General features: G+C 41.5%; 1 protein-coding gene across 1 annotated transcript in view; it reads left to right on the forward strand.

Annotated features, from left to right (window-relative positions):
• The first annotated feature begins 1337 nt into the window (after positions 1–1337).
• The window catches only part of PTN (pleiotrophin), a 79502-nt gene continuing 67681 nt past the window's right edge, over positions 1338–13158 (forward strand). Inside the window, exon 1 of the mRNA XM_050324763.1 lies at positions 1338–1541. The gene's annotated coding sequence lies outside the window, so the exon portion shown is untranslated. The remainder of the gene's footprint in view (positions 1542–13158) is intronic.

Consider the following 13158-nt stretch of genomic DNA (forward strand, 5'->3'; position numbering starts at 1 on the left):
CCTGCTGGTGGTGCAAATCCTGAACAGCCATGCCAGGACTGAACACATAACTCTGTGATGAAAAGAAGATGCCAAGGTGTGGATGGAATGGAGTAGTTTACTTCACTAAGAAGGACTCCAGGTGAGTGCTATTGCCCGCGCTGGGACTAGCTGTACAGTGCTTTTCATTGTCACAGATGGTAGGTGTTAGATGATGCAATGTGTATGGTGCCAGACAAATTACTTTTTTAGCTCATTCCTGTGGAAACAGGAGAGGAATCTGAACTGGATTTCTGCGCAAACCTGGAGCAGGAGCTGCAAGCTGCAAACCCAGCTGAGACCTAAGCAGTGAATGGACCCAGTCTTTCAAGTGAAGGCAGAGACTTGCTCTGGGGAAAGGGAATTACACAGAAATTGCCTGGAGTTTGGAACAAGTCCACTTAGTTTTAAATTAAGCTGTGGATTGGGGAACACTCTTATTCAATGGATGTAATGAACCTAAAAGTTGGAAAAGCCTGCTCCTAAATGAAAGCCTTGATACAACTCCAGCAACCACTACAACCAGAAGTGTTGAAACACCATTACAAAGGTTGTTCTCATACCGCTTTCAGGTCACGTTGAAATTAAAACCTAGGGGTGAGGACTCAGTTTGATGAATTTTTTTTTAATTGTTTTTGTGTTTTTTGTTTGTTTGTTTGATTTTGATTTGTTTGGGGGTTTTGTTTGTTTTTGTTTCTTTTGGTTGTTTTTGTCTTACTTATTTTGCACTTCCCAACAGTATTTCCAGTCCAACACGACCCCGGTCAAAATGGTAAGCTCGAAGTCAGCGAGGCTAAAGTTAAAGCTCCCCAAACTCTGACAGGCAAAGACGATCCGGGCAAAAGCTGCTTTGGATGTTTGTACCTGCAAAGGCAGCTGAAGCCCCGACGAGCCCCCGCACCGGCTGGGGGTGGGGTACCATAAGGTGCACCTCCCGGCCCTCGGCTCCCCCTCTCGCTGGGTACCGTGAGGAAGAGGAGAGGAGGCTGACAAGCCCGGTAGGGGCTCTCTGGCCAGCCCCGCTGCCGCGCTGCGCCGCCCCGCCGGGCTGTCCCCCGGTGCGCTCCCCCGGCGGGAGGAGCGGGGGGAGCTCCCGCCGAGCCCCGGCGGAGCGGAGCGGCCCCGTCCCTCCCCCTGCATCCGCCCAGCCCCGGCGGCGGGGGCGAGGCTGCCCCTCGGGTGACCCGCCCGGCGGGCGCGCCCCTCCGCATCACACGAGGGGGCAGCGCGGCCGCTCGCTCTGGCCCGGCACCCGCCTGCCTCCCTCCTCTCGCCGCCTCGCCGCAGCCCGGGCTCCGCCGAGTCAAAGAGCGGATCAGGTTCCCTGCCTCCAGTATAAAAATCTCGGCGAGAAACCTCCGGCGGGAGAGAGAGACGGGGCGCGGGTGGAGAGGAGCGGCGGCCGGCGAGCCCGTCCGTGGGGAAGAGAAGGGACGCGCGGCGGCCGCACCAGCCGCTGGTCACCGGCGACGGTCGCTGCTCGCCCCTTTCTGCTGCGGAAGAGGAGCTTTTTGACGCCCGAAGTAAGTCCGAGGCGGCGGCGGTGGCGGGGACTCCTGCGGTCTGCCCGAGGGATGGTACCCCCAGCAGATCTCCTGTGGTCTGACAGCCCTCACTCCCCCGGGGGCAGTGCGGGAAGCACTTTCCCCTTCCCTGTCTTGGCTCCAGGGCATTTGCTCCAGTGGGGATCCGCAGAGGGTGACCGGACAGAGGGGCCGTGGGGCTGGGTGGGAGCCTGGACCCGGTGGTTGTGGGGGGGTACCCCGGAGACATCTGCCCGAGGGGCAGCCGAGGGGGGAGGTCTGGGGGTGTCCGGGAGCACCCCGGGCACGGGACCGCGCTGTGCCGTGGTGGGGAGGCGGCGGCGGGTCAGTACGTGTGAGCGCTTAAATGCCAAGGCAGGGCGAGAGGGAGAGAGGTGGCAGTGGGTGACTTGACCCAGAGGGAAAGGGAGGCAGGAGTCGTAGGACGGGTCCGTTTAGAGAGGACAAAAGGTCAGCAGAGTGACCCCGGAGCGGCAAACCCCCTGGGGGTCCCAGTTACTGTGTGCCAGGAATGTCCCGGCTGAGACTTGGGATAATGAGTTTAAATTGTACCTTCAGACCGAGCACTGCAACTGATATTTTTCTTGGGACTTTGCCTTCTTATCCCTATTTACTTCTGGTGGAACAACTGAATCTAGCAAGTGCTGATAGATCTATTTCAAACTGCCGTCGTTAGTTTGTGTCTTCTGCTTCCTCCAGAAGGATGGGTTGGGCAAAAATCTGAGTTAACAATGGTGAAAACACAGTTGCCTCTTTGTTGAGCATATATATTATTCTGCAAATCTACCGTGGTCTCCAACACTGGTGCTTCTAGCTCCTTACCCTCCTTCATTCCCTCCTTTTTAAAAGTAGAACGTTTCATAGAGGAAATGTAGTCTTCGTTCTTTAAGAGCTTATCTGCTCCTTTCATATCTTCCACACATCTGTCGCACATCTTTCTCTTCCCCACTGCAAGTGGCTTTTCGTGAATGTCTACTATGCTTTCACTTGGAGATACACTTGGAATTTGGCTTCTAGGGTGTAAAGCTTAGAGACTAGTTGGTTCTTGGGAACACTGTGTTTGCAACGTGTTAAATCTTTCTCTGTGAGATAACCCTGCGTCTGTGGATAGTGGTAGGTGTTTTAATTAGATCCTGTTTGCATTACATTACTTGTATTACCATAGAGGAAAGCTTTACCTGTGGCCATCAAGTCTTGAGTTCTCTGCCCTTTCCTTGTTTCGCCTTTGGGCATTGATTTTTTTTGAGCTTTTAGCAAAGCTCAACTTTTTTAGCAAGCAATAGTAGACTGAGTGTGTAACTAACTGTATTAGGGAGAAGGAGGGGAGAGAAAGAGAGTAGGAAAGGAAAGTTATTATGAAGAAATAATTATTTTTTACCTGGTCTGAACAGTGGTCTTGAGCTAATTATGAAACAAATTTAATGTTTCTGTGTGTTTGTTATGTTTTGTTTATTTCACTTTCCTCCTTGCAAACAAATAAAAATAAAAAGTCTGAACTCGTGATCATGAGAAATGGTTCCAAGGGAAAAAGGAACCTATGTATTTGTGATAGAATTTAATAACTTGCTGTAGAAATTAAAATTTGGAAGTGCATGGACAGGGTACTTCATTGGACTTAAAAAAAAACCCCAAACCCCCCAACCAACCCAAAAAAGTAGCAACAAAAAAACCTGCTGCAATAATTTAGTGACTTTTCCTAAAGAGAAGGAAAGCAGATGTTTAATATACTCCTGTCTTCAGGCTAAGCTAAACTCCTCAGTGACTTATTACGCATGAAGCTTTGTGTAAAATTGAAGGACAGAAACTTATTGACTTTAGCAAGCTCCTGAGCCAGCTCTTGGGTGAGCAAAAGAGAAGACAGCAACAATTTTTTTATTTTATTTTATTTTATTTTTACAAATGGTAAACCTTTGTTTATAGTGTAGAAGTGGCCTAAGAAAAACAGACTTTTTGCAATTATCCAGATGTCTATCCCCAGTTATTTGAGATGCAACCTGTGGTTGATACACCCTTGCCAGCAGAAGGTTTGTCTTGCTATAGTATTACAAAACACAGCCCTGCTCTCCCAGTACCATATGCCTGTCTTCTACGCCTATACTGACACTGGGGACACTTTGGAGGCTTATCTTATTCCTGACACAGCTGTACTGATGGATGTTTTGTGTAGATTATTTTCTGCCACAAATGTGAACATTATTACTTAGTGGACTTCCAGCAGTCATGACTCCAGCGAGGTACTTCCCTGACATGTCCTGTATTTCTTCTTTATTGTTCTGGGAATGGTTCTCACTGAGTGCTCAGATATTAGTTAAAAATAATGCTTTACAGGAGCTTAAAAATATGCTCTTTTTTTTTTTTTTTTTTGCTGTAGTTTTTTTTTTTTTTTTTTTTTTTTTGGGGTGGGGGGATTTGTTTGGCTGGATTTTTTGTTTTATGGTTGTTGGTTTCCTTTTTTTTTTTTTCCAGGAAAGATACAATTTATCTAGTGTTATAGTGTAACAAGTGTTTTAGTGTAACACTAGAGCATTAGGGATGGAGCTGGCATGGCTCATTGCTCCTGCTCTGTTCAGACCCCCTCATTACCTACATTCCCAACCGTGGCGTTTTCTGTGGGAATTGGTCTTTAACAATGTCCGCTTTGCTTCGATATTTACAACTTCTTGCTGATCAGTGTATCAAAAGCATTTTCATTTAGAGGATGCATTTCAGGACTTTAATTGAGGAAATCTCTTTGTTTCAAGCCTCTATAATAAACCATTCAAAATGCAGTCTTTGAACGAACTAGGTCACTGTAACGCGTGCACACATAGAGTGATTCTCATCTGCTTAGGGTAGCTGAAACTCAGTTGAGCCATATCCCTGGTGAGCTTGTCCCTGATTTATCCTTCTTGGACTGGCTTGTTCACAGGGAGCTTATGCTGAAAATTCACTGCTGGAGGTCATTCTCCATTCTTGGCATCTCTGGCAGCCTTAAGCTTAAATTGCAGTCTCGTTTTCTATCCAATCAATACCACTCTTATGTCGCTGAGTTTCCATGGTGCCCCCAATCTTCTGTCTACATATTGATGTCTGACAGCAGGAATAGCATTCTGTGTCGCTATATATACTTACTAAACCTGTCAAAACTATTTAGGGTCTGTCGCACTAATTTATATCCATATCCTGATATTATTTGTATCTGTTGAGCTTTGACTGATGGAACTCGCTGCACTAAGGAATCAGCCCCAACAATGCACTCCAGGGATGGCTCAAGGAATGGATGTTTTGAGAAAGGGGAAAAAGACTCTCTTCTAGAGTAGCTGGGGTAGTCTAGAATCCTTTGAAAACAAAAGAGTCATTTTAAAAACATCCAAGTCTCAATGGCTCCAAGTTAATGCTTTGGAAATCATTCTTCATTGTGCTGCTCTGAATGCACAGAGGGTCCTCTCTGATGGAACCGTGCAGAGGAAAATAAAAAAGTGGGCTTTGTCAAGTGTTCAATGTGCATTTGAGGAGAGGTGGGGAAAATTTGAGTCAGTTGTCTTACATCAATTTCTTAGCAGAAGCACAGTGGAAAAATTCAATTAAAGGAGCCAACAATGTCTTCTGTAATAACTCACAGAGCACTGTAGTTGTGTAAGAAATGATATGGTGGTGTCTCTGTGGACTGACACAGCAGCAGCTAAGCTAGGTGAGAAAAGGCATATCTTTTGTGTATCACTAAATTTCAAGGTACTGATTCTTGTTATTCATGCCAACAGTAATAGACACTAAAAAAAGATCAATGGATTTTTTTTTTTTTAAATTTAAATATGCTTTGCAAACTCTTGGATTTGCATTGAACAGCAGTGGTCATAGCTGAAGAAACTCTTAAATCTCACTACCTTTAACATGAGATTGATCCAACTCATGAAATAAGAACTGGCAGTCCATATGGGATTTGCTGACTAAAATTTTTCTTGTTCTGAGTTGCCAGAAAAACTGATTTTGTGATGCCAAATTCATCAATACTTTTCAGACCCTCTCCAGGTTCCTACAGTCTTTTCACTAGTGAATACTTTCACTTGAAGACTTAAAAAGCCCCATTGCAGGTGGTAGTATTAAAGTAGTTCAGTTTATGTTTTCAGCTACATTTACTTTACCATCATGGAAAGGGTCAGTAGGACTTTACCAAACTAGATGCTCTCTTGGCCAGTAGGTCTCACCTTCTTTTATTCCAAGGAGTAGAATCACTGGGCCATTTAAAATACCTGGCTCTATACTCTTCTGCAGTGGCACCATGATGGTTCTGTTATTTTTCAACTTTTTTAAGGTCCTTCCTTACTTATGTGTGGAAGTGGCTTTGTAAAAACTGTAGTCATCTTGCAGACTGCTTTTTAATCTTTTTTCAGAATGAAGATTGAGAGAACACAGCAGTAGGCAGTTTCAAGGGAGATGAGAAGGGAGAATGTAAATACTAATAAAGAGCTAACTATATTACTGATACAGCCAGGGGATTTTTACCCTCACCATCCCTCAACTCCAAAAAGCCACTGCCCTTCCTTGCCTTCCCAGAATGGCACATTCTGGTTTCAATGTGGATAACCTCTGGAGGTGAGGAATGGAGCTAACTATGTCTGAGGCAAAACCTAGTTCCATTAAGTTAAGAAAAATGTATTAATGTGTTATTTTGGGCCCTAGGAACACACTGCTCAGTAAGTACCACTGACTGCATGGCAGCTGCAAGAGAGGGGTAAAGACTTAAGAGCAGAAGAGCATTACAGGAGTTAGGGACTTTCTGATAAAAATAGTCTCTGCAAATAAATAGTGCTTGGGGCTCCAGTACACTGCCATGTAGCAAACTGCAAAGTTCAATTTTAAACTCGGCCTTTCTCCTTTGAGGCCTGCCAGCACTATTTCAGAGATCATTAAATGTTTCACAAGACTATTATAAAAATCTTCCTTCCTCATTAGTTTCTACACAGTTGCAGTGTAGCTGGACCTTGTAAACATCCCCTGTTTAGTTGTAGATGATATCATTGTCAATGCCTGTGGGAAGGGAAGAGAAAGACAAGAAATTCTATAATTTGGCACTGATCAGAAAGCTCGCTATCAACTTAAATGAAACAGAACTTTTGCCATCTTTCTAAAAATATTTTTTGAACCACTCCCTATCTATACAAAAGCTCTTCTCTTAGTACTAAAACCAGACAGAACAACTGGAAGGAAAGAGGAGGCCAGACAGACTGCTTTTTTTCTGCAAGCATCCTTCTACACACCTGGGCTGATGCTCAGTTGTCTAAGGGAGGCTGGTCCAGCTGGCACAGGAGACAGGCACAGGACTAGTGAAGCTGGCAGTGAGGTGGAGGTAGCCTATTTCTTAGGCTTGAGTGCAAAATTGGTCTTGATCTTCTGAGCCTGTGAAGGCAGATAGATCACTCTGCTGTTGTCTTCACCATCTGACTTTGCTGACTACATTATCTGTTGCCTTATGCTGCCTTAAAAGATTAGAAAGTCAGAAACCAGACAATTTCACTTTATGGGTATAAGGGAAAGGAGGAATTCCTTGTGCATTGACACAAACAGCAAATATATAGATATTTGTGGAAGCAGAGAATCCCTGCCCAATTGAAGGCAACAGAAAAAACTGAATTAACTTCTCTGATTCAGTTCCAGTGTATATCAGGCACAAAAACCTGTTTTGTTCTTTTTCTTTTTCTTTTTTTCCCCTCAGTGCCATGTGAACAGTGGCATTAGTTTATAACCAACTAAAAATGATATGACTATTGCATTTAAGGCTTCCTTGTTTTGACTGGATCATTAATACAACAGATTCATTTATGTATGTGTTTATTTTTTTAGCTCCACTTCTCACACATCATGTTCTCAAAGTGCAAAAGAGTCTTAGTAGTGCAATGCAAATGTATGTACCCATCTGTAGCCAACAACAGAAGGCTCACAGTCTGTAGCATCTTTGCCTCTGTGATAGGAGCATCTAAAATGTGCTTAATACTGAGTGTAAGCATTTGTCATCTCAAAAGCTTTGTATTTAAAGATTTTTTTTAACAGGTTTACAGCATGTAAGCAACAGTGGAAAGACTGACATTGTCTCAAAAATATCCATTTTAACATTACTGTGATGCCCTTTTAGGCCCTTTGTTAGATGGTAAAGGATGGCTCTCTTAAGAAAGATCTATTGTCTTTGAAAGTGAGATAGGAAGGGACTTAGAAATAGCCTTGGTAGAAGGATGGCATCTGTAATATGGTGATGTCTCTGCAGTGGCACTACGAAGTCACAGCTTGCTTTCAGACAACCAAGCTTCTTCCATTTCGATATTGAGACCTTTCCCAGCTCACTAGAAATCTTGCTCTTCCTGTTGAGCAGAGATTAATATTAAACCAGGCACACATTCTCCAGCAACTCTTTAGGCAAAGTTGATGTTTCAGCAAGAGCTTCATCAGAATGAGGATTATGGAATTCACACTAAGATTTAGAAAGAATACCTACTCCTTTGTTCTGGTAGCAAATTCTTCCAAATAAGGTGAGCTATAGGGCTGGTAAATGACTGTGAGTCTTCTTGTACTTCTTGCAGCAAAATCTCATTGTTTTAATTAAAAGTGCTTTTGGAGTGAAGCATATTTTAGTAAATTAAAGTTTAATCAAGAGATTGTTCTGATATTCTGCCTTAATTACAGTAGGAAAACACTTTTTTCCCTTAGTTTGAATAATAAAATTTACATGTTAAAAGTAGTCACCCCACCTCTATCACATTATACAAAAATAATTTGAACTTGCTCTACCTGGGATGGTTTCACCTGGAAACGCAGGTCTTCTATAACAGTGGCTTAGCTGGCAAAAAGCCCCTGAGATGCTCTGGTTGCTTCCCAGTAGCTTGTACCACCTGACTGCCTGGTTGTTTGTTTGGATTACTGCCTTCCCAGAGGTCAGAAAGATGTTTTGCTTTGTACAAGAGTCACTTGCTTTTATTAGAAGCCCGTCTGGCTGCAGCTGATATGCAGTAAGGACAGACGGATGGAAAAAATCTACTAGCTTTCCCTTTAAGGCCAACAGATAGGATTTTCAGCAGTCTTCCAAAAGTACTGCAAGCTTTGATTCAGGAACTTCATGTCATTTCACTTATTAAATCCTCACTTTTCTAAGCTGTCCCTTCAGCCCCTGTTTCTTGTCCGATTTGCGCGTTGTCAGACGCTTTTGCTAATCTCTGTAGTTGATGTTTGCTTAAGTGATTATTTGGCAGAAGAGTGTGAGCGGGTGTGTGTGTGTGATTGCTGCTGGCATGGCAGTTGGTATGATATGGCATTAGCATACTTGTCCTGTGCTGTGGGCCTCCTCCTCTTCTAGGCTTATTTATGCAGCAGAAGGACAAAAAAACCCCAAACCAAACCAGAAACTCATGGGGGAGCTGGTTATGGTGTGGTGATCCTCTAGCTGGTTTGACCAAAGATCTACAGAGTTCAGAGGAGCCTAAAGGTTGCTTTCATTTTCTTTCTGTTAGTAATCCTAAATAGACCATCCACCAGCAGAGGATTTACAAAGAATGCAGGAATTATGGGCTGCCTAAATAGGGGTATCTACACTGAATCGAGTTTTCCCTGTGCTTGCAAAATAGCATGGGAACTGTGGTTATGGGGTGATAAGGAAAAGGCAAACTCCTCTCCCTTCATGTTTGTTTGCTCAAGAACATGTCTTTAAATGGGACATGTGTTTTAGTTTGTGTTTTGGACTCACTAATGCTGAGTGGTTATTGGGATTATTGGTACCTGTGTTTTAAGAGGTACTATTCTCCTCTTTCTGTCACTTTTAATTTGAAATATAGTCTTTGCATGTCTTGTGTGATGTTGGAACATCTATATGGGCTCTGAGTTACCTCACTGAGAACAGTGGGATTTACTTAGACAATGTAAATGTAAAAGTGCCTGTGAAATCTTTTCTTGATCAGTGCCTTCATTTTTAAGTTTAATGAACTTATTGGAAATAAAACTCTCTGACACAGTAGGTGCTCAGGTCCATGCCCTTCGTGAGAAGGTGGGGATGCAATCTCTTGTGATGAGTCTTATAGCAATACGTTTACTATGGGGCCTTTGACAGCTTCACTTGATACCTGATATTTTTCTGGAAATCTGTTTAAGCATGAGCTGCTCTAAATTTTTTTTATTTTTTTTTTTTTTTTAAGTCAAACTAATGGTGAGCTGGGTTTCTTTTCCACTGTCTGATGTAAACTGCTCCTGTTGGTCCACGTTAATAACCGTACCCTTCCAAGGCAGGGTCTGGGCTGTGCATAACCCTTCACCATAAACATGTCCCTGAATGATTGTTTCATGTTGTGAGTTTATCCTGATGAGAGGTAGAGGCTGCCATCTTCCCACTGGAATCATCCCTTTGTTTTATCTCTGAAGGCAGAAATCTTCTCGCTTTGACATCTGAAATGTTTTGTAAAGTTGGCTGAAATGAGAAATGTAAGAGAGAGGGGAACATTTTCTCTCTCTGTCCACAACTACCTGCAAAATTAGTCACGTTTTCATAATGGAAAAAATCTGAAGTTCAAAAAGGATGGGAACGTGAGGAAGAGTGTGTGAACTTCCTGCTGTTACTCATGATTTTGATCTATAAAAGTTATTTTGAAGCTGCTTTCAAAAACATTTATAGATGCTTCTAGTATATTGTAACTGAGTTAACAAACATCTCTTTTACATCTATTTACAAACATCTCTTCTTATTTGGTATTATAATGTGCTATATGGTCCTGGCTTTTCTTTAGCTGCTTCTCTGCGCACAAATACAGCATCTCTGTGCTAATTTTCCCAAAGGGTTGGAACGTTTGAGAACAGCTGGAGATTGAATACTGATGCACCAGAAAAGGACTAAGAAATGAAGGTGGCGTGTTACGGCATCTACTGTGTTCATTTAATTGCTGTGTACTATATTTTAGTTTGAATTATTTATTACTATATCTGAAAGTCCTTTAAATAAGAACCCTTCTTTCTTGTGCTAAGCACAACTGTAGGATGAGTGGATATGGCGAGCATGTGTTTTTATAGAGGAAAAAAAGAGGTGTGTAGAAACCTTGCCCTGACATTATCCTTTACACACCCCCCCTCCAGAAGCAAGTGTCTGCTTGGAGAAACTTTTCAAAGCTGTAGGGTTGTGTAGCAAAAATATGTCAGATAACTTTAGACTTTCCAATTGTGCAACATGTACTATAAATGACAAGTTCACATCTTTATGCATTGACACTTTCAGCATGTGCAACAAGGCTCCAATTCTAGTTGGGATTTTACCAACTGAGATTTCTCAAGTAATTGTGGGTGGGAATTTCTTGTCTGATTTAAACAGCAACAAACAAAAAACCCAAAGCAAGTAAAGTCTGTGAAGTGTAAATTGTCTGTCTTAAGTCAAGAAAAATTGAGGTTGAAATATTTCATTTAAGGCTTATTGAAATGGAAATTTTTGAGTTAACTGAATCCGTGATTTCTGTTCCAGGTCAGTGAAATTCAGTTCAAGTGTGTGTCTGAACACTTACAACCCTTAATGGGCATTGAGAGAATAGAAACAAGAACTTGAGCCTATATATTAGATAGACACATTGGCTGCAGTAAGGTCTTCATGATGCTCTGTGATGTCCAGCTGGTGCTGTTCATTATGGTATTTTTATGATCATGGTGTCTCACAAAAAGTGCTAGAGTGTGAAGCAGTGGGGAATGAGGAGCAATTTCTCAAATTTGTCCTTTCCTGATCAGTTTAAAATTTTCCTCAAAGCTTTGAAAGTTAGAATACAAACACGATATTTGTAAACATTTTAAACAATTGTTATAATTAGTTGTTATAAAATTACTTCTATATGATATATTTGTAAACAGTTGTAATAATTGGCAATTTTTATTTACAATTATTATTACTATAACTACAGAGTTGAATAAAAATGGAAGTGTGATTTGATTTTTTTCCCAAAGGCTTGTCCTTGTCCTTTTCAGTTGCTTCACAGGACACAGTGTTTTGGATTTTTTTCTTTTTCTTTCTTGATTATATAGGGAGAAAAAAAGAAGAAGGAAAAAAATCCCAAACATCATAACTTCTGTAGGGAAAGACAATTTAGCCTTTGTTCTGTGTTCTTAGCATAGAATAAATGTACTCTTCACTGCCTGATGCAAAGTGTGATTTGTATGAAATGAGAGGGATATTTCTTAAATCTCATTTATATGTATCTTCTATTCCTCCAGGTTTTAAAAAAAAATATTCTAGGCCTAAATACTTTTTGGAGTAGCAGAACTTCCAAGCTCCAGCTGCTGATCCCAGGTGAACTCTGGTTTCCTTGCTCAGATTCCTACATTGTCCCAGTTTTGCTGCCTTGCAAAGCTAAACCATCAAAGGCTGCTAATGCTTCTGTAGCAGAAGTTGTATCAGTCTGTGAATTCAGCCTAGGTTTTTCCAAGACATGGACCACGCCCTGTGAGTGGCAGTCCACTTGTACAAAATATGAGTGCATGGCAGGTTTTGTAAAACCAGGCTTGTGGGGACTCCTTAAAACTCTTTGCAAATCGTGTTCATCTTCCTCAGCTTTAAATGTGAAGAGACTTTTAAAAGAATTTTCCTCTAAACAGATGAACCACGCCCAAGCTGTTTTGGTGTTGAAGATGTATTTTCACTACTCTGAATAGCTGAGGTTTTCTTAACCTTAATTTTGAATTCATGTGTCTCTGTCCTTATTTTCATAACCTCAGCTTCTCTTTGCTTTAATCTCTCTTCTATTTAAATAGTGCAGTAGGTCACCTTTCATAAATATTACACATTCTCTCATGTTTCTCATTTTCAGTGGCCTTTTCCAGCCCCACGCCTTGTTCTAAATCACCACAATGTTTCAGTTCTTTATTTCTAAATGTACTCACAATTCACGTCCTTATTTTAGCGAGCACATTTAGTTGAACTTTAACCCAGCATTCTACAATTATGTTATAATGTTATAATTAAACATTTTTTTCATATTACATTTTAAAATGTTAGAAGTGCTGTTCTAAAGTTTTGTCCACTCTGAAATGACTCTTTTCATTAAGCACATGGATGTGACAACTTCAGTCTCCAGAACTTTTTTGATGTCTAGAAGTTCATTCAGGGGTCATTGAATTACACTGAATATACATATAGAAGTAGATATATATATTTGTTCCATTAGACTTCAATTTTATTTGATATTTGTGTTGTCCCGTTGCCTGGCTATTTGTGAGGACAAGGACCTCCATATTGTTGACTCATACTATATTATATAAAGGCATTATATCTTATTGCCTTGCTTTTAAATCTTTCTTTCAGATGCTTCATAAATGCATTCCACAACATTGATCCTAGGCTGTACTTTGGGTGCTAAAGCATCCCCCTTTTGTACAAAGGACTGATTATTGTTCTTACCCTGGGATTCTCTGCTTCTTGGCTAATGTTGAAAGAGAGACAGGATCTTACCTCTTATCCTGAGAAGAGAAAGCTCTCCTAACTATTTCAGTCTTTGAAAATCTGAACAATTTACATCTAGTGAAAAATAGCCAGGGTATGTTTTTAAAGTCCTTTTGTAGATTAATGAAGCATGATTTATCATTTTGAAAAAATCTGCTTTTTTTAGACTCTAGT

This window comes from Myiozetetes cayanensis, unplaced genomic scaffold (genome assembly GCF_022539395.1).
Source record: "Myiozetetes cayanensis isolate MyiCay16 unplaced genomic scaffold, myiCay2020 scf3, whole genome shotgun sequence".
Lineage (NCBI taxonomy): Eukaryota > Metazoa > Chordata > Aves > Passeriformes > Tyrannidae > Myiozetetes > Myiozetetes cayanensis.